The sequence below is a fragment of the Phaenicophaeus curvirostris genome, chromosome 1 (genome assembly GCF_032191515.1).
Source record: "Phaenicophaeus curvirostris isolate KB17595 chromosome 1, BPBGC_Pcur_1.0, whole genome shotgun sequence".
Lineage (NCBI taxonomy): Eukaryota > Metazoa > Chordata > Aves > Cuculiformes > Cuculidae > Phaenicophaeus > Phaenicophaeus curvirostris.
In genome coordinates this window covers 83,694,422-83,713,233 of record NC_091392.1, presented here as the reverse complement: position 1 = coordinate 83,713,233, position 18,812 = coordinate 83,694,422, and positions in this window count along the sequence as shown.

The window sequence follows — 18,812 nt, the reverse complement described above, 5'->3', positions numbered from 1 at the left end:
GGACATGATTTAATGGCGGATAGGAATGGTGGGACTCAATGACCCAAGAGGTCTTTTTCCAACTTGGTGATTATATGATTCTTAGTGCAAGCTGGGCTTCTTGCTGGGTTGCCATGCTGGCCCATGTCAGTCCTGGGAGAGTGAGGCCAGGATGCCCCTCTCCCTGCTACTGCAGCCCCGGGGTTCAGTGGTACCGCAACCAAAGGATATAACAACTTAGTTTTTATTTGCAACAACTCACAACCTGACCCCTGACTCCTCGCTAATTGAGAAGGCCAGGTTGGATGAGGCTTTGAGCAACCTGATCCAGTGTGAGGTGTCCCTGCCCGTCGCAGGGAGGTTGGTACTGGATGATCTTTAAGGTTCCTTCCAACCCAACCTGTTCTATGATTCTACGAGAATTTGGCTTCGCAGGTTTAAACCCACCAAAGGTTTTTGGCTGTCTGGTTCCCTGCTGTCTCCAACGTGCTGGCACCACCAAGAAGTCAACTGCATAGTGTAAGTTCACTGTGCTGAGCCCTGAGCCTTGGCGATGGTGCAAGAGAAGACTCTAGGCTGCTCGTGGAGGAGACGACGCAAGATAGCTAAAGCCAAGCTGGCTGGTACCCGCACTGCAAATTGGAGACACCCCACAAAATTGCTCAGCCAAGCTGGCTGTTGCAGCTCTGCTCTGCCTTAGGCATAACAATTTAGGTGAAAAGAGACCTCTGGGTAGCATCTACTTTATCCCACTGCTTGTAGCGGAGCTAACTTTGGCACAGTACCCACCTCCCAGGTTGGGTTAGGTTACCTTCCTCACCTGTGGTGTTCCTCACTGGGTGCTCAGCTGATTTGTTTCAGTGCTCTGACTTGGGAGAAACCCTTTTTTAAATTGTTGCATGAGTTTTCTGCCAGCTTGGCATGCTAGAACAGCTCTTTAGAGACAGCATGAGTAAGAGGGTGGGACCAGGGAGAGCACAACTCTGGCAGCCAGCGGTTAGATTGGCTCAGGTGATCATGAAACCGCAACATCCGGAGCAGTGGGCAAAGAGGAATCTCCTGGCGGCTTTGAGGCAGGCGGCCGAAGCCGCAGTGCCTGCCTGTCCCTAAAAGGTGCTGGGGCATTGGTCATCCCAGGCAGCATAAAACTTCCTCCTGGGAGGAGCCAGAATTAGCTCTGTGTTCTTCAGCAGGAGTCACATGAAGGCAATTGTTGATTTATTTAAATAAAAGGAGTTGGCAGCCTAATCAGTTTGGAAATTAATTTCCTTGTTAATTTGGGGGGGTTGACTTGCTCATGAATATTCACAAATACTCATATCTAATTTTTTATTCTCCTTCTCTATGTAATTTATTTTTGTGATTGTCAGATCACCTCTGAAGGTGACATTTCTCATTCTGCAACGCGGCAAATGTATTCAATCATATGCCTTGGAAGAGGAACTCTGGCCTGGTACTGACATCTCTTTCACCTTCTCTTTGCCACAGAGTCCCCCGTAGCCACTCGGCTCTCCTCCTTCCTCTTCACATGCTGCCCAGAAAGAAAAAAGACCGCAAGTCTCCAAGAAGAGGGCTTGGTAACTGGGAGGGCTGGTCAAAATGCCCTGTGCTGCACAAGGAAAAGTCATAATTGCCAGCTGAGGAATGGGACAAAGTGGTTATTTTTGTCTTACTAAGCCAAGTTTTCTGCTTCCCCCTCCCGCCCTGAGCTGCCGAGCACCCTTCAGGAGCACGTGAAGCAGCGTGACTAACATCTGTCACAGGCACTTGATTTGTCTTATCTCCTTTCCTTTGCAGGAGGTAAAAAATCAGGGAAATAGGGATGTGAGTCTCTGGAGAGTAGAGCTGATCTCTTCACCCACTTTCCCAGCTCTCTGTTGCACCCCTTTACTTACCCTGCCTGCCCTTGCTCCTTCTCTGCATCAAGGAGGAGCATTCTGGCTGCCACTGCAGGTTTCTCCCCAGTGAGGTGTGCCCATATCCCATGTGTGTGCTTAGGGCTTCTGGCATTTCATAATCTACCAGCTGGGCGCAACTGAGGGCTGCAGTGGTTAAAAGCCCGTGTATAATCACTGATGCTGGGGGTGGGAGGAGCAGAGCAGGCAGCAGAGGGTTGAGGAGGTGCCATTCTTATCCATGCTGGCACACAGGGATGAGCTTGGCCGAGAGCTGCACCCTGGCCAAGTGTCATGGGACCCTCAGGCCCAGCGGCTGCTACCAGATTGGCTCATTTCTTTATAAAACTCTGCTTTGGTACAGTCTCCTTACATACAAGTCCTTGTCATTTAGAGTTTGCCATCGCAGGGCTCTGAGCGATGCGAGGAGGGGTGACCACACTGTCCCTGCTGTGGGGTTTGCCCAGTAGCGCTGCCAGCCCAGGCTGATAGCTGGAAAGGGGGTGACTGAAGAAGTTTACAGTTGTGCAGCAAGAAAATAAGCCAGCAGCAATGTAAAAGCAGCTGTAGGAGGTAACTGAGCCCTGGAGAGGGTGGTAGGTGGAGGTTAGTGGGGCTCTTGGGAGCAGAGTGTGCGAGCAGCACAGCGAGCTGCCCACCTCCTGCTGAGGGCATCAGCTACCAACAAGCTTAGAAAAGAAAATGTGTAGAGTAAACCATCTGAGCCCAAAGTTACCATGGCAGTTGCTCTTACAACCTTTGTAATAAACTCTTCTACACAGCTTTGACCCAGGAGGGTGGCAAACACACACCTCCATGCTGGCTGCCTGTTCCATTCCCCGTCCTTGTTAACTCCTCCACAGTCACATCTGACTGTCACGTTCCCACTTCAGCTCTTCCCTTCTCTTTCAGCTCGCCTGATTTCTTTATCTCTCTTCTTCCTCACCACTCTAACACAAGGCACCCAGACTAGACCTTCAGTAATGACTAGATACCAGCTCTCGTTGCCACTGTGTGTGCTTTATTCTTCAAAACCTTCAGTCTGCTTTCTGTGTGTGAATTGTGCTGTTCACAGTGTCCATCCCATTAATATAGGTGGGACTTTGTGTCATGGGATCCTGCTTGGTTGGCTGCTAGACCTGTTAGACCTGGCCTGATGTTTTCAGTGGTACCTGCATTAGCTGGAGGTAGCTGAGCAGTAGGCAGAGGTGTACAGATGGGCTCAGAAGGTGTGATGATGTAGTAACACACATTTTAAGGATGGAGGCTGCTCATTCTTGCCCAGATTTTCATCTGCCTGTGGGACAATATTAGGTTTATCCTGAAGCTGGTATTTTAATCCTGCGAGTACATTTCTCAGCAAGGCATGTTGTCCTCACTCTTTCAGGGAACTGACATCTCTTTGGCAATCAGCTGATTAAATCCCCTGGCAGCGCACAGCAGAGTGCATTTTAGTACTTCATTCCTGGCTTTTTTTTCCACTGCATGGAAATAAATTGCACCTTCCCCTGCTTGGTAACTTCTCTGGTTAGTGTCCTTTAAGGTTTGAGAAATACACAGTAACAGAGTTACAGTGTGTGCTATCCTGCATGTGCTTGCTTGCCTGAATCATTGCATTTTAGTGGCCTCTACTCTCCTTATAGGCAAGGAATTGAAACCATGCACTTGGAATATACTTTGGAATTAGAAGCATACGTGGCAACAATCCACTGCTTTTTTTTTTTTTTGCTGAAAGAAGTAGGTTGTTCTGGAAGTGGGGCTGTGGGAGTCCGTGTTGGGCAGGAATGTGGTGACCTGGGATTGATCAACCTTAGCTACAGGCTGAGTTCATTTGGCCGCTCTAGTACGGGCAATTAGTTACCGAACCTTCTGGTCAGTGTGCTGTGAATATAAATTCTGTAATTTGAGAGGAGGAAAAAATATCACTGGATGTGTCAAGACAGCCAGAGGGGCTGTGCCTGAGGACCTTCAGCACAAGTCTGAAATCACAGTCACTTCAGAAGGGCCTGGCGGGGGAATCTCTTTTCCGTGCTCACAGCCAAAGCACACCACACATACATAGGCAAAACTTGTTCCAGTGGGGCAATATCTTCCCTGTGGTGATAACCTCAACAGGCTTGAACAAAATGGATTTTATTAGATCGCCACAAAAAGTCTCTAGAAGCATTTTGAACATAATTCAGCAGTGAACCCTCTAAGCACTGACGGATCCCTGTGCAGCTTAGGCTGCATTAGCAAAAGTGTAGCCAGCAGATCAAGGGAATTTATTATTCCTATCCACTTGAGAGCTGTGAGTCGCTACCTGGGAGATTATGCCCAGGGCTGGCTCCTCAGTATGAGGCAGACGTTGACAAAGTGCCACATGGCCAGCAAAAGGGCCCCACAGTGGAGAGCTGGAGCACACAGTGTGCAAGGAAAAGGCTGGGGAACTGGGTTTGTTCAAGAGAGAATGCCAAGGGGGTATCTAATCCCTGTGTGCTCCTGCCTAAAGGAAAGTTGTAGAGAAGATGGAACCAGATTGTGAGAAGGGGGCACAGTGAAAGGACAAGAAACAATGGACATGAGTTGCAACAAGGGATATTCTGAACATGTATAAGGGAAAATTTCTTCCCCTTGAGAGCAGTTCAGCAGTGGAACGCATGCTTGGGGAATCTCTGCCTTTGGAGATGTTCAGAAGTTCTGTGATCAAGGCCCTGAGCAGCCTGGTCTAGCTTTGGAGTTACCCTGCTGTGAGCAGGGGGTTGGGCTAGAGAATTCTGGAGGTCCCTTCCCATTTGATTTTTCCTGTGGATCAGTGGTTTTGTGCTTCTGATCTGCTGTGAGCCAATGTTCAGTGTCTTCATGATGTTGGAAGCCAGAAGGGTAGTGTGCTTGCTTGATCCTGTGAAAATACATCTATTTTGACAGGAGCCTTAGCATCTGTGAAGCCCTTCCGCGTGAACATCTCTACTCCAGCTGGCTTGCCACCTTCTGTAGCCTTACTTGAACCATCTTACTGTTCTAAGTACAGGTGACTCTCCCAACAGTGGAGCCTGTTTGCTTTGGGGGTGACTCCCTAACCTGTGACATCCATGTTCTTCTGAACAGCAGCACTGACCAAAATGTCATTGAAAACCATATTGCAGACTCTAGGATTTTTCTCCCTCACCACTACCTTCACGTTTTCAGAAGGAGAGAAACTTTAATAACCCCTTCTCATTCTCGTTTTACGTGTCTGCATGTTTCTGTATGATCAGAGAATGTGTGATGAGCTTCAGGGGATCTCTGCTCTCATTCAGAAGTTATATAGTCCCTTCACAAATTCCCCGTTTTTCAGAAATGTACACATCTGTTAGCCTAAATTGTAGCATTTAATCCACTAGGAGAGCATAGTGGTGGGTGCTTGGCTGATGCACTCCTCATGCTGCCTTCAGTGCTCACCACAGTGCTGCTAAAGCACCTCTGGGTCTTTACAGCTACCTTGTATAATTTCTCAATAAGAAGAATGATGCTGAAAAAGATGGGAGAGGAGGATAGAAGAAAGGGTGGAGAGCAGTGAATTATTGTATTAAGGCAGAAGCAGAACTCACGAAGCTCTATCACAGCAAGACATGATCCTAGAGGTTTTTTCCAACCTTAATGATTCTATGATTCTATAAGACTGGAGTTCACCAGCTCACCTCTGTATTTGTGTTTTTCTCAAAAATGGCCGAGGAAACTGCAGGTTTGGGAGCAAAGATTTGCAGCATATCCATCAAATAAAGGCTAAGCATGCCAGGGCTGGGAAAAGGGAGCTATATTTCAGGAAGAGAGAAAACAAAGTACCCCGGGCAGCTGCAAGCCCATTAGTCTAGTCTCAATAGAGCATAAGGTTAAGAACAAATTACAGAAGGAAAACAAAATTAAAGCTACAGCAGTAAGTGGAAAATGGAATCAAATACAGAATGGGTTTATCAACAAAAGCACTGTGTGCCCTTAACTTGATCCTTTCCTTTACCTCCTTTGCCTTACCTGGGTGAAAACAAATAAATTGGTAAGTAAGCTGTCTGGATTTGAGTAGGGCATTTGATACAGTAGAAGGCTGGAAGGCAGCTGGGTAAGCTAAAGTGAAACGAATTAATAGGAGAATTTTAGGTGGGTAAAATGCTGGTGAAAGGCAGATGACATGGGAAGTCAAAAGAGAACTGCCACCATGGAGGAATGTTACTGGCCTTGGGAATAATTCTACTTGCAGTAATGGCTCTACCTCAGCAAAAAAAAGCAGCATGAGAGGGAAGTTTGCTGATTAAATGCATTTAGAGGAATTACTCACAGTCTGGAGCAGAGAAGCGTGAGGTCCTGCTCTTTGCTCCTGCTAACAGGAATGTCTTTTACACACACAGATTCACAGGTTAGAAATGACAGGGGAAAAGACAGATCTGGGTGCATTCCTCATTCACAAGATGATTATGAAGCCCCAGAGTGACGTGATCACAAAGACAACAGCCTTAAAGAGATCATTACACTAATCTTATTTAGGATGCCATATAAAATTTGTCACCCATACAGGGAAGTAGGCTTGGGGCTGGCTGCAGTGTCAGGGAGCCAGAATAACAGAGTCTGTCTCTGTGCCTCCTCCTGCTCACTGTGTGAACAGATGTGGAGAGGGGTTGGCTTGTTTAGCTTAGCAAAAGGCTGAGATGGGTGAACTCTCTAGAAATCCATTTTATATATAGAGGGATGCGCCCAGCAAAATGAGCCATTATAGAATGGAAGGAGCTCAGCCATGATCGAGGCAAGCAATCCTTTTCTCTTCAGAGTTTGGCTCATTTTAAGGCTGCACAGATCTACCTCTCTCTGCAATTTGCTGTTCTTCCTTGGCAGGCAGAGCAGGTTAGCACAAGTGGAGCGTTATAAGAAAAGAGGTGCTGAGCACAGGCCCACAAGCCCACATTTCCCTGCTCCATTTCCCTGCGCCATCCCCCAAAGAGTTTTTCCTTAAAGGGTAAGAGAACAGTCCAAAGCCTTGTGTTCTCTGTGCAGGCAACTGCTTAGTGTTTCTCCCACATAACGCCTGCTCCCATAAGCCCTCTGAGGAAGGAAATTAAAACCACCATCTCCGAAAAGGATCAGTTCTTTGGAGAAATACACAAAAGCCCGTCTGAACTAAATGCACGACACATGTCTGTGCAGACAGCAGAGCCAAAAGGGTTTCATCATGCTGCTTTTCAGCATCAGGGGGACAAGTCCTTATTGGTCCCCAACCTAGTTTACGCCTGGACAGGGTTAGTGCTGGTCTAACATCTGACACGCGGGGATGCCCTGTGTACAGATTGCTTTTGCCAATGATTTGTGAGGTTTATTTAATTTAATTGAGGGAAATGAAATTGGGATGAGACCTCAGGCAATCATCTAAGTCATCTTCCTGACCCAGTGACGAGATTAAGTAAGCACAACTTATCCCTGACAGGTATTTGTTGAACAAGTTCTGAACAGCCTCTACTGACAAGGCTCCCTTGGTCAGTCTAGTCCGGCATTTTATTGCTAGCTATTTAAAAAGCTTTTCCTACCACACAGCTTAAGCTTTCACTGACAAAAATGAATCTGTTGATTTCCACAGCCTCGCTGGAAAGTGCTTTTCCACTCTGACAGTGCAATCTCCCCAAACCGGTTGTGTATACTTTTTGGCTATTGCGTGCACCTTTCAGCAATTCTGACTGTGGGGTTTTTTTCCATAGTTTGTTTATGAGAGCTTCATGGTTTTCACTGCATCAAAAGCCTTCAAGTCAAGACATATCACATCTACAACATCCCCTCAGTCCATGAGGCCAGTTAGGCTGTCAGAGACTGAGGTTTGTGGGCTTGATGTGATTTTCCTGATGAATTGACGTTGGAAGGTTTTTTTCAGGCTTGAAGCACTCATTGGAGGGGGAGCCAGTTCATACGTGCAGCTGCTGCCTGACAAGGATGAGAAGAGGCTAGGAGAAAGGGACTTGGGGCTGTGGCAAGCCGTAGGGGCAAAACCAGCCAGGATAAAATGCAGTGCTGGACAAGTAGTCTGCTGTTGGGTTCTGAGCATAACAGGGTCTGCCAGGAGCCCCTTGGGTAAGTGCCAAAAGCCTGGAAAGACAGTCTGCTACAAGTGTTTTAACAGTCTGTAACATCAGGAATGCATCAAGTCTGTGCACCGTGAACCCCTCTGGAATTCATTACAGACTCAGAAACACTGAGAGGTTTTCAGAGTAACAGACTCGGGCTGCATCACTCTGGGCAGCTTTTCAGGTTTCAGTAGCTCTTGCCCCTTTATTGTGTCCCAGAGCTTTCCCAGTGTCTGGAGCAGATCCCTCTGGGCAAAGCTCCAACACTTCAGGTAAACATAATGTTCAGGGAAGTAATTTTTTAGATGTGTTTACAACATCATCACGAAAACTCACCAGCTGCCTTGCTTCCTCTCACTGTACGGCGGACAGTCCATCTCCCAGGAATACTTCATTGTCCTCCTCATGCTGTAGTTCTCAAAGAGCTAAGCTCAGCAGCAGTAGTATTATCCAGCCACAATACATCTTGCAAGCTTTCCACTGTTTCTCAACCTGTATGGCATACCTGGACACTTCTTTCTCCCCAGCAGGCAAGATATATAGCCATTTGGTGGGAGGGGACAGTTCCTGAAGAGAAGCAGAGCAAGATGCAGGCAGTTTCCCTGCCATTGTGTCTTTACCTATATCCTTCCTTCATTGTACCTCCATCTGGGATGCTTAAGTCACCCTGCCCTTGTTGTGAGAAGACACAGCTGTGGACAGCCTCAGCCTGCCATCTCCTGAGGTAGTCTTCCAGAAGCTGTGACTGTATTTGTGCTATGGAGTCCACAGCCACAGGACACAGTGCTGAGGGGGATCTGAAACCACCCATTTTATCACAGCGCAGCTGCAGTTTTGGCCCAATCCAGCTACTACTGCTACTACCTGAGACAAATCCTGGTCGTGGCTGGGGGGTGGCACATTTCGGCGACCATTCCCAGTGAGTAGTTTCACAGAATCTCAGAGTGGTTGAGGTTGGAAGAAACCTCTGGAAACCCTGTTCAACGGGTCCTCAACCCAGCTTCCCAGGACTATGTCCAGATGGGTTTTGACTGTCTCCAGGGAGGGAGACTGCACAACCTCTCTGGGCAACCTGTTCTGGTGCTCAATTACCCTCACAGTAAAAAAGGATTTCCTGGTGTTCAGAGGGAGCCTCCTGTGGTTTAGGTTGTGCCTGTGGCCTCTGGGCCTGTCACTGGGCACCACTCAAAAGAACCTGGTGCCGTCTGCTTTGCACCAGCTTTTCTTCAGCTGTTCAGATATATTGACAAGATCCTCTGAACCCTCTCTGCTTCAGTCTGAACCATGCCAGCTCTCTCAGCCTTTGCTCATAGGAGAGATGCTCTAATACCTTAATCATCTTAGCAGCTCTCTCCAGTATAACCCTGTCTCTTTTCTACTGAGCAGACTAGAACTGGACACCGAACTCCAGGTGTGGCCTCACCAGAGCTGAGTAGAGGAGAAGGATCACCTCCCTCAGCCTGTTTGGAATACTTTGTCTAGTGCAGCCCAGGATACCATTTGCTTTCTTTGAGGCAAAGGTGTATTGCTGTCTCATGTTCAACTTGGTATCCATCAGGACCCCCAGGTCCTTTTCCGCAAAGCTGCCTCTCAACTGGGCGGCCCTCAGCATATGGTGGCTGAGAGAGCTGGGGTTGTTTAGCCTGGAGAAGAGGAGGCTGAGGGGAGACCTCATTGCTCTCTACAACTACCTGAAAGGAGGTTATGGAGAGGAGGGTGCTGGCCTCTTCTCCCAAGTGACAGGGAACAGGACAAGAGGGAATGGCCTCAAGCTCTGCCAGGGGAGGTTTAGGCTGGACATTAGGAAAAAAATTCTTCACAGAAAGGGTCATTGGACACTGGAACGGGCTGACAGGGAGGTGGTTGAGTCACCTTCCCTGGAGGTGTTTAAGGCACAGGTGGACGAGGTGCTAAGGGGCATGGTTTAGTGAATGTTAGGAATGGTTGGACTCGGTGATCTGGTGGGTCTCTTCCAACCTGGTTATTCTGTGATTCTATGATTCTATGATATATTGGTGCATGGGGTTGTTCCTCCCCAGGTGCAGGACTCTGCACTTCTTGTTGAACTTCATGAAGTTCCTGCCAGCTCATTTCTCCAGCTTGTTGAGGTCCCTCTGGATGGCAGCACAACCCTCTGGCATATCTGCTGCTCCTCACAGTTTAGTGTCATCAGCAAAGTTGTTGAGGGTGCACTCTGCCCCGTCGTCCAGATTGTTGATGAAGATTTTAAACAGGACTAGACCCAGTATTGACCACTGCATTGCAGAGGGTCAGTCCTAGGTACTGATCTCCAACTTGATTTTACTGCTCACCACTACCTGGCCCAGCCATTCAGCCAGGTTTCAACCCACCACACTGCGTGCTTATCCAGCCCATACATCAGCAGCTTATCTGTGAGGGTGTTCTGCGAGACACTGTCAAAGGCCCTGCTGAAGTCAAGGTAGAGCAATATCCACAGCTCTCCCCTTGTCTACTAGGCCAGTCACTTCATCATGGGAGGTTATCAAGTTGGTCAAGCATGACTTCTCCTTGGTGAATCCATGCCAACTATTCCTGAGTATTTTCTTGTCATTCATGTGCCGGCAAATGTTTCCCAGGATTAACTGCTTCACCACATTCCCAGGGATCAAGGTCAGTCTGACTGGCCTGTAAATTCTCTGAGTCCTTCTTCTTGCCCTTCTTGAAAATAGAAGTGATGTTTGTTTTACTCTGGTCTTCAGGTACTTATCCCAGCTGCTATGATCAATCAAAGATTATTGAGAGTGGCCTTGCAATGACATCTGCCAGCTCCCTCTGCACTTGTGGTTTCATCCCATCAGGATTTGATGTGGTGGTTCTGCTTTGCAGGCAAGCAGATCCAGCTGCCTGTATCTAGGAATGTGTTCTGTCTGTTTGACAGAGCACTGTTCTTTTCTCATTTTGTACACTCCATCTTTATGTTCCTCACACTCCACAGTGCAGTCTGGTTTCTAGGTAGTTTTCCACTGTTCAAGCTGAGCACATTATAGTTGTGAGCTTATTCCTGGGGCCTCTTTATAGACCCAAAAGCTGAGCTCCTGGATTTTTTACGGTTCCTCCGCGTGGAAGCATCTCTAACTTCAAATACAAATTTAGGGAATTTAGAAGTTGCCAGGTCTTCCAGCCAGAGGAAAACATGTTTCCTGCCTGATCCCTCCTCAGAAGCAGCAAGTCTGGATGTAATCCAGAAGGACCTGGACAGGCTGGAGAAGTGGGCCTGTGCAAACCTTGTGAGGTTCAGCAAGGCCAAGTGCAAGGACCTACACCGGGGTTGGGGCAAGCTGCAGTTTCAATACAGGGTGGGAGATGATGTGATTGGGAGCAGCCCTGCAGAGAAGGACTTTGGGATGCTGATTGATGAGAAGCTCGACATGAGACAGCAATGTGCACTCGCAGCCCAGGCCAAACATGTCCTGGGCTGCATCAAAAGAAGTGCGGCCAGCAGGGTGAGGGAGGTGATTCTGCCCCTCTGTTCCTCTCTTTTGAGACCTCACCTGGAGTATTGTGTCCAGTTCTGGAAACCTCAACATAAGAAGGATACGGAGCTGTTGGAATGGCTCCAGAGGAGGGCTACAAGGGTGATCAGAGGGTTGGAGCACCTCCCCTATGAGGACAGGCTCAGAGAGTTGGGGTTGTTCAGCCTGGAGAAGAGAAGGCTCCAAGGAGACCTTACAGAGACCTTCCAGTAACTGAAGGGGCTACGGGAAAGCTGGGGAGGGACTGTTCACAGAGGCTTGTAGTGACAGGACTAGGGGCAATGGCTATAAATTGGAGAGGGACAGATTTAGACTAGATATAAGTAGGAACTTCTTCGCAATGAGGGCGGTGAGGCACTGGCACAAGTTGCCCAGGGAAGCTGTGGCTGCCCCATCCCTGGAGGTGTTCAAGGCCAGGTTGTACGACCTTAAGCAGCCTGATCCAGTGGAAGTGTCCATGCCCATGGGAAGGAGGTTGGAACTGGATGATTTTCAAGATCCCTTCCAACCCAAACTATTCTGTGATTCTATGAAGTCCCTGGGTCAGGGCAAGTGAGTTCAGAGCTGAAGCAGGCAGCACTCTGCAGGTGCAAGTGCCTACTTCTCACTCAGCTGGCTAATCTCCTCCTCCCAGACAGGAGGCATGATGATCTCTACATCTTCAGGGCAGTTCTCAGTCTCACTTAGATGCTCAAGAGTTCCTAGAAAAAAAAATTGCATCATTGCTGGGCCTCATTTTAGCAAGGATGGTTGTGTTTTCCAGGGACTCCCTCAGCACTGCGGTCACCTGGGGCTTTGTTTCCTCCAGCCTCACAGGCAGAGTGAGCATCTGTCACAGAAGCCTTTGGCTCTGTCTAGGGAGCAGCTGCCACCTGGGAAACAGATTCATACTCATTACCTCCCTCCGTTTTCTGGAGCAGAGCCCTTCAGACCTGCTAGTCTACAGCCCTAGCTTCTCCTAGGTCAGCTCCTGCCATCTGCATGTACTTGCCATGGCAGGCGTGGCCACCTGTCCTTCTAGGTCAGCAAAGGGGCAATTCTAGGCAGAGGGCAGGTCCTACACATGTAAATAACTATGGAAAGTAGGCAATAAATTTCAGAAATGCTGCCTGACACGCCAAAATTGCTGGATATCAGGAGGCCAGCACAAAGCCTGGCTGGACAGAAGGACATTCCCATCAGGGACATGGTTTAGTGTTTCATAGGAATGGCTGGACTTGATGATCCTGGAGTGCTTTTTCAACTTAGTGATTCTGTGATTCTGTGATTCTGTGACAATGAGCAGCCTGTCTAGGGTAGGACCTGATTCGTGGCTGCACTTCATACTGAAGCTCCTGCAAGGCAGTGCTTAGGAAATACGTTCTTAGCAGAAAAGACTGTTAGAAGCCTTTTAAAACATCAGGAGTTTCTAAAGCACTGATGGTTTAATGCAGTGAGGAAGGTGAGCTTGAAGTGGCAGCAGCGTGGATAATCTGGAAGTAGCATAGAGAGGGATGTAGAGAGGAAGTCCCTATAGCTATTCTTTGCTTCTGTGCTTGAAGCTCCTGCAATCACACGTATTAAATCTGCTGAAATTTTCACCTGTGGCCCACCATGCATTTCAATGGCCCTGCTGGCAACCCTGCCTTGAATACTCTGCTCTTAATATTGACAGCCATGGGTGGGGCTGAAGCTTGTGGCAACCTCCTAGCATCCTTCCCCTTAGACACAGCAGCTTCTTTGGCAAAGCAGCATGACTGTGACTGCACGAAAGGGCAGACAGCTTGCTGCTACCAGGAATTGCATAAGTTCTCCCTAGCGGTGGTAGAGCTGAATCTACTGGACTAACTAAACTTGCTGCTGGAGATGGCTCTCCCTGACCCCAGTGACTTTGCAGTGCACTCTCTGTGAACACTGATATTCTTCTCAGAGGACTGATGCCGCCACACAACTGAGTTTTTCTAAGTTCACTTATACCAGAAAGGTTTTCCTTTCTGTGTTGCAGAGTGGAGAGTGCCTGGTGAAATCTTTACCCCAGGATGTCCCAATCATATCTTCTTCTGTCCTTGAAAGTGCTGCACTGAAAAGGCCTGGGCATCCCATGGACAGAAACACTTTGCCTTTCGTCTCAGAGATGGGAGCCAGACATTCCCCCTCATCTGCCCCCAAAGGACTGACTGTCCCCTCCTTGCTCACCCACTCCGGTGCTCACCGTCCAGCAACATGTCCCAGGTAATGGTCCCTCTGGTCGTTGCTGAATGCTTTATGCTTGATGCAGTGAATGCAGATGGAGAGCTGGCAGTTCCTCTGGCAGCTGCCAGCTCAGAAGGAGCAGAAGTAAGGTTGTCTGGGCATGTACTTTAACTCTAAATGTCCTGTTTTTCCACAGGTTTGAGTTTTGATGAACGTAATGTTCTGGAAAGGAATGAGCTATCACCAAGCAACATTAACTCTGTGTTAACAAAGGGTTTTGACATTGAATTCAAGCCTGAGGACAATACTGGCACTAGAATGAATTATGACAGGCTGGGCCATGGGTACGCTGAGATTGAAAATTAGAAGGAGCTTCCTACCCGCCACTGCAAGGATCTGGAACAGCCTTTCAACAGCAGCAGTGAGGCCAGAGACTGAACTTGTTTTGGGATTGGAAGTCTCTGAGCAAGAGTATGCAGTGGGGCTGCCTGCCACAGGCCAGGAGCTCTCTGCCAGTCCTCTCTTCTTATGCAATTGCAGGACATTTACATAATGATGCTTTTAATGCAGCATAAGCTAAGCTGGGTGCCCAAGGCTTGTCTGGAGACATGCTGGTGTTCAGGACTGCAAGGATGGTGTCCTGGGGACACTGCAGACAGTGCTGTAGGGCTGTAATTACCCAGGGAGTGCAGGGCCCGCATCCCGGCCACCTCCAGCATGTCAGGAGCTAGCACAGAAATTGGAGGGGACAGCATGTGACAGGCAGGCCCAGGACCAATTGCCTTGGGTGACAGCTGGATGTCTTGGAGATCTGAGGGGACTTCTGATGAACAGAAGAAAGCCTTTCCGCACTGCAGGGGACAAAGCGCCCTTGTTAGCTTGACACCTAGGGCTTTGAAGCCAACTCCTCCACCATCTTAGCTCACCTTCATTAATTGTGTCTTAGTACCCGGCCTGGGCCAAGACCCATCGTTCACCGCTTTCTCTGAGAGGGTGGTCAGTTGGATGAGACCAGCTCGGCACAGGTCGGCAAAAACAGATGAGAGAAGGGGATGCCCCAAAAGCAGCTGTCAAGGAGAAAGACAGCAGCAGCTCTTCCAGGGCAGCTGCAGGCTGCGTGCTTCTGTGAACCGGTGGCATCTGCCTTGGAGCACCTCCTGCCTCACTCCCTCCTGCCACCAACCCAGGAGACCAGCAGCCCTGGGACACAGCACACAGCTCCCAGCCACCCCTGCCTCTCGGCACACGCCTGCACTCAGCCACTCAAAGCAGAAATCCTTTCATGAAATACTTCACTGCCGGCTCACAGTGGATTATACGAGCTGAGGATAAAATGAGAGTTACAGCAAACTCTGTGGTTGACTGTCGCTTTTCTGTTTTATAATAGAAGATTAAGGCATTGGCAGAGTGACGTCTGCATCTTCCTCAGTGATGAAGGTTAGGGGTTTCAAGCCTTGCTGCTGACTCATAACCAGGCAGAAGAGAAAAGGGAAAATTAGCACGAAGAACATTGCTGGAATGGCTTGTGTCTGTTCAGAGATTAGTGTGGTTACTGTACCGCTGCACCCATATTGTGCTATGGCTTGTGTGTCTAGTAAATATTTTTAATGGAATCTGATCTTTTTAAGAAGATGGGGCACCTGTATGTAAAGCATTTGCCTGAATCTGCAGATCTACTGCCATAAAGGGCAGATCTTTAAGAAACAAGCCTCTCCAGAAAGCAACTTTAATTCCTGGTGTTAAAACATCGGTGCTTTTTTTGTAAGCCTAGATGACTCTGAACATCTTAGTGAGCTATTGAACTTCTGGATGACATGTCACTGTCCAAAGTCTGGCCTGGCTCTGCAGGGATTAAAAATCACTCCCTGTGAGTGCATGTCTGTAGACCCTTCTGGGACATGAGTCTGGTGTTCCAGCTTCCCTGTTAAATACTCACTCTCTGACTGCGCCAACTGGCAAACTCAGCAGAGGCCTGAAATATGACCTTCATCTAAGCCGTGTCACCTCCAGCACACGTTGCCTCAGGATCAAGGCTGAGGCAGGCGGGGGAGGCTCAGGCTGCTGCTCCTGAGATAACTGGAAGGATCAGGGGAGCTGGGTAAGGGCTCAGCCTAAACAATGGCTTCAGAGTCAGAGTTGTGATCATACTCAAATTAATTTCAAATATGCACAGTAACACAAGAAGCAATTTGCATAAGACGTCACATGGAGTTGCATACGATTTTGCATATTTAAACAAAATACAATAAAGCATAGCTCAGGCGGGTATGTGAAATCATTTGTGCAGTGAACCATGCAGAGAAACAACGTACAATTATCACAGAAGAAGAAAACAAATGGCAGCAACCACCTAGGATGCAAAGTCAGCTCAGAAGTTGTGAAACACCAGCCCCTTCCTTCATCCACCATTCTGATAGATGTTTCTCATTACATAGGCATGCGCTGTTTTTCCACCAGACCCTTCTGGTGCAGAGGATGGTGCTCACTGTATCACGCCACTACTCACTCCTTCACATTTGCATCCTTGGCTTCATCTTTGCAAAACACTTTTCCTATGCGTCATTCTCTCTGGGCTTCCTAGTGCATTCATCTCTGAGTCTGAGGGACTCTTCTCTCACCACGCACCACCCCACAAGTTCTTGCCCATTAGCGGGAGTAGCCAGAGGCCAAAATACTGGTTCTGGGACTCCTCAGGCAGACACCAACAGTCTAATTACTAGTGGTCCCGGTGCTGTGTCTGTTCAGAGTACAATCCCTATGGTTCAATTCTTGGTGCCCCTGTAGATCAGGGGATGTGGCCTCCATCTCAGCTCCTGGAAAATGATGACGGAGGGATTACCATAAGAAAAGCAGGCTGGCAAGAAAAGGGAACAACATCCCTTATGTGGAAATGCATCATCCTTCAGAGGGCTGAGACCTTTAAACCTGCCAAGAGGGACTTTTACCCCCGACCTACATTTTATGACAATCCTGCATCTCTGACACATGGGCTGGGTCCATGCTGCAGCAATGAGGCTGAGCTCTGAGGGCTAAGCCAGAACAGGTACAGTCGCGACTGCTTCTCCTTCCTTCCCCAGGAGACAGGTGGTGGGGGGCTCTGGTTGCTGCTCCTGAGACAGCTGGAAGGATCAGTGGGGCTAGGACACAGGGATCAGGCTAAACAAAGGCATCAGCAGCATCGTGATACACCTGACCTCCCAGACACCTACTTTACCCATCTTGTCTTCATTTACCCAGCTCTTTTAAAACCCTCTAGCTCTAAACTTCCATCCTGATCCCTTCCTCTGACCCTAGTTCACCTTCCTGCCCCATATTTTAGTCCTAGCCACAATTTCTGATTCTGCCCATTCTCTCCTCATTGTGACTTTTCCCATCCTCCCTCATGTTCGTGCTACCTCGTAACTCTCTTCTTTAAGGCCTGTGCTCAACAGCTTCAGCTCCTTGTATTTTAGGTAGGCAATTTGTTTCTCTCCACAGGGCTGCCTGAGTATCAGCAAAGAACTGTCACCAAAACCCTGGAAGAGGCAGTGTTATGTTTAGTCACCATTTTGTTCCAGCTCTCCTCTAACTTGCGGGTGTCAGGGGAAAATCTCTCTCTTCCTCATTTACTGCACTTAGAATTACTGCACTGTGTTATTAGCTACAGGTAAGCTGGACAACGTGAGTATCTACAAGAAATCTCCATTTAGCAATCATTTTTTTGGTCATTAGTTTTGCCATGTTGGTGCTGACACTTGGAATAAGGAAAATCTCTTCCACCTCTTACGGCTCCTGCTGTGGATCCAGCCAACGCAGTGTAACACTAAGCCAGTGCCTCAGACCTCATTTGAGTGAAGTTCACTCACACGCAATATGCCACAGAAGAAAGGAATTGGCAAAGCAGAAAAAGACATCAGATAGAAACCATTTCAGGCTTAACTAACTCATCCTGGTATCATGAAATGGGCCTGAATCAATGTAATGAGACTGCACCAGCCTCCACTGTAGGCGTGTTCCCAGAGTCATAGAATCGCTAGGTTGGAAAAGACCCATTGGATCACTGAGTCCAACCATTCCCATCAATCACTAAACCATGCCCCTCAGCAGCTCATCCACCCGTCTTTTAAACACCTCCAGGGATGGTGACTCAACCACCTCCCTGGGCAGCCTGTTCCAGTGTCCAATGACCCTTTCCATGAAAATTTTTTTCCTGATGTCAAGCCTGAACCTCTCCTGGTGGAGCTTGAGGCCATTTCCTCTTGTCCTGTCCCCTGTCACTTGGGAGAAGAGGCTAGCTCCCTCCTCTCCACGTGTTCGTGCGTTGCACTCATTTTTTGGCTAATGCACACATTCAACCAAATCTGTGTGTGTTCACAGTGCACTAGCCTTGCTAGATTGATTCCCCTGGCACCAACGAAGGACACCCACCACTGACTGCCCCTTGATTTAGGAAGGATTCGAAAAGATACTACATTCTGTGTCTTCATGTTACCCTAGGGCATCATGTATGCCTGTTCAACCAACCTTCCTTAGGCAAACTAACTGGGAAACCAACCATCTCTTCAGCCAGGCCAGGCTGTAGTGCAGATTTGACCAGTGCACACTGTAGGCATCGCGCTATATTCCTCTGACATTCACAAAATGAGTCACCCCAGGCTTGTTTGTTAGCTTGTTTGTTGAACCTTCATGGCATGCCCAGCTGTTGAGGAAGTCTAAGGCTTCAAACTAGGCGGGCTGCCCTAAAGCTCTCCTGCCACTGGAGATCTAACTAGGAGCCACAGAGATGCAGGACAAGTCCCTGGAGCAGAGACTGGCATTTGTTTCTCTGCCAGATCCCTCGTGGGGACTGATCTGAAGTTGAAGCTGGTTTTGCTTGTATGCTGGTCACTCCTAGAGAAAGCCAGGACTTGGATCAATATGGAATGTGTCACTGAACAGTCTATTATTCACTGACTGTAACGTGCACTCAGAGACTATGATGGTTTGACCCTGGCTGGACGCCACGTGCCCACCAAAGCTGCTTTATTACTCCGCTCCTCAGCTGGACAGGGGAGGGAAATATAATAAAAGGCTCATGGGTCGAGATAAGGACAGGGAGATCACTCAGCAATTACCATGACGGGCACCTGGATGAAGGCATTGAGTGCACCCTTAGCAAGTTTGTGGACGACACTAAGCTGGGTGTAAGTGTCGATCTGCTGGAGGATAGGGAGGCTCTGCAAAGGGATCTGAACAGG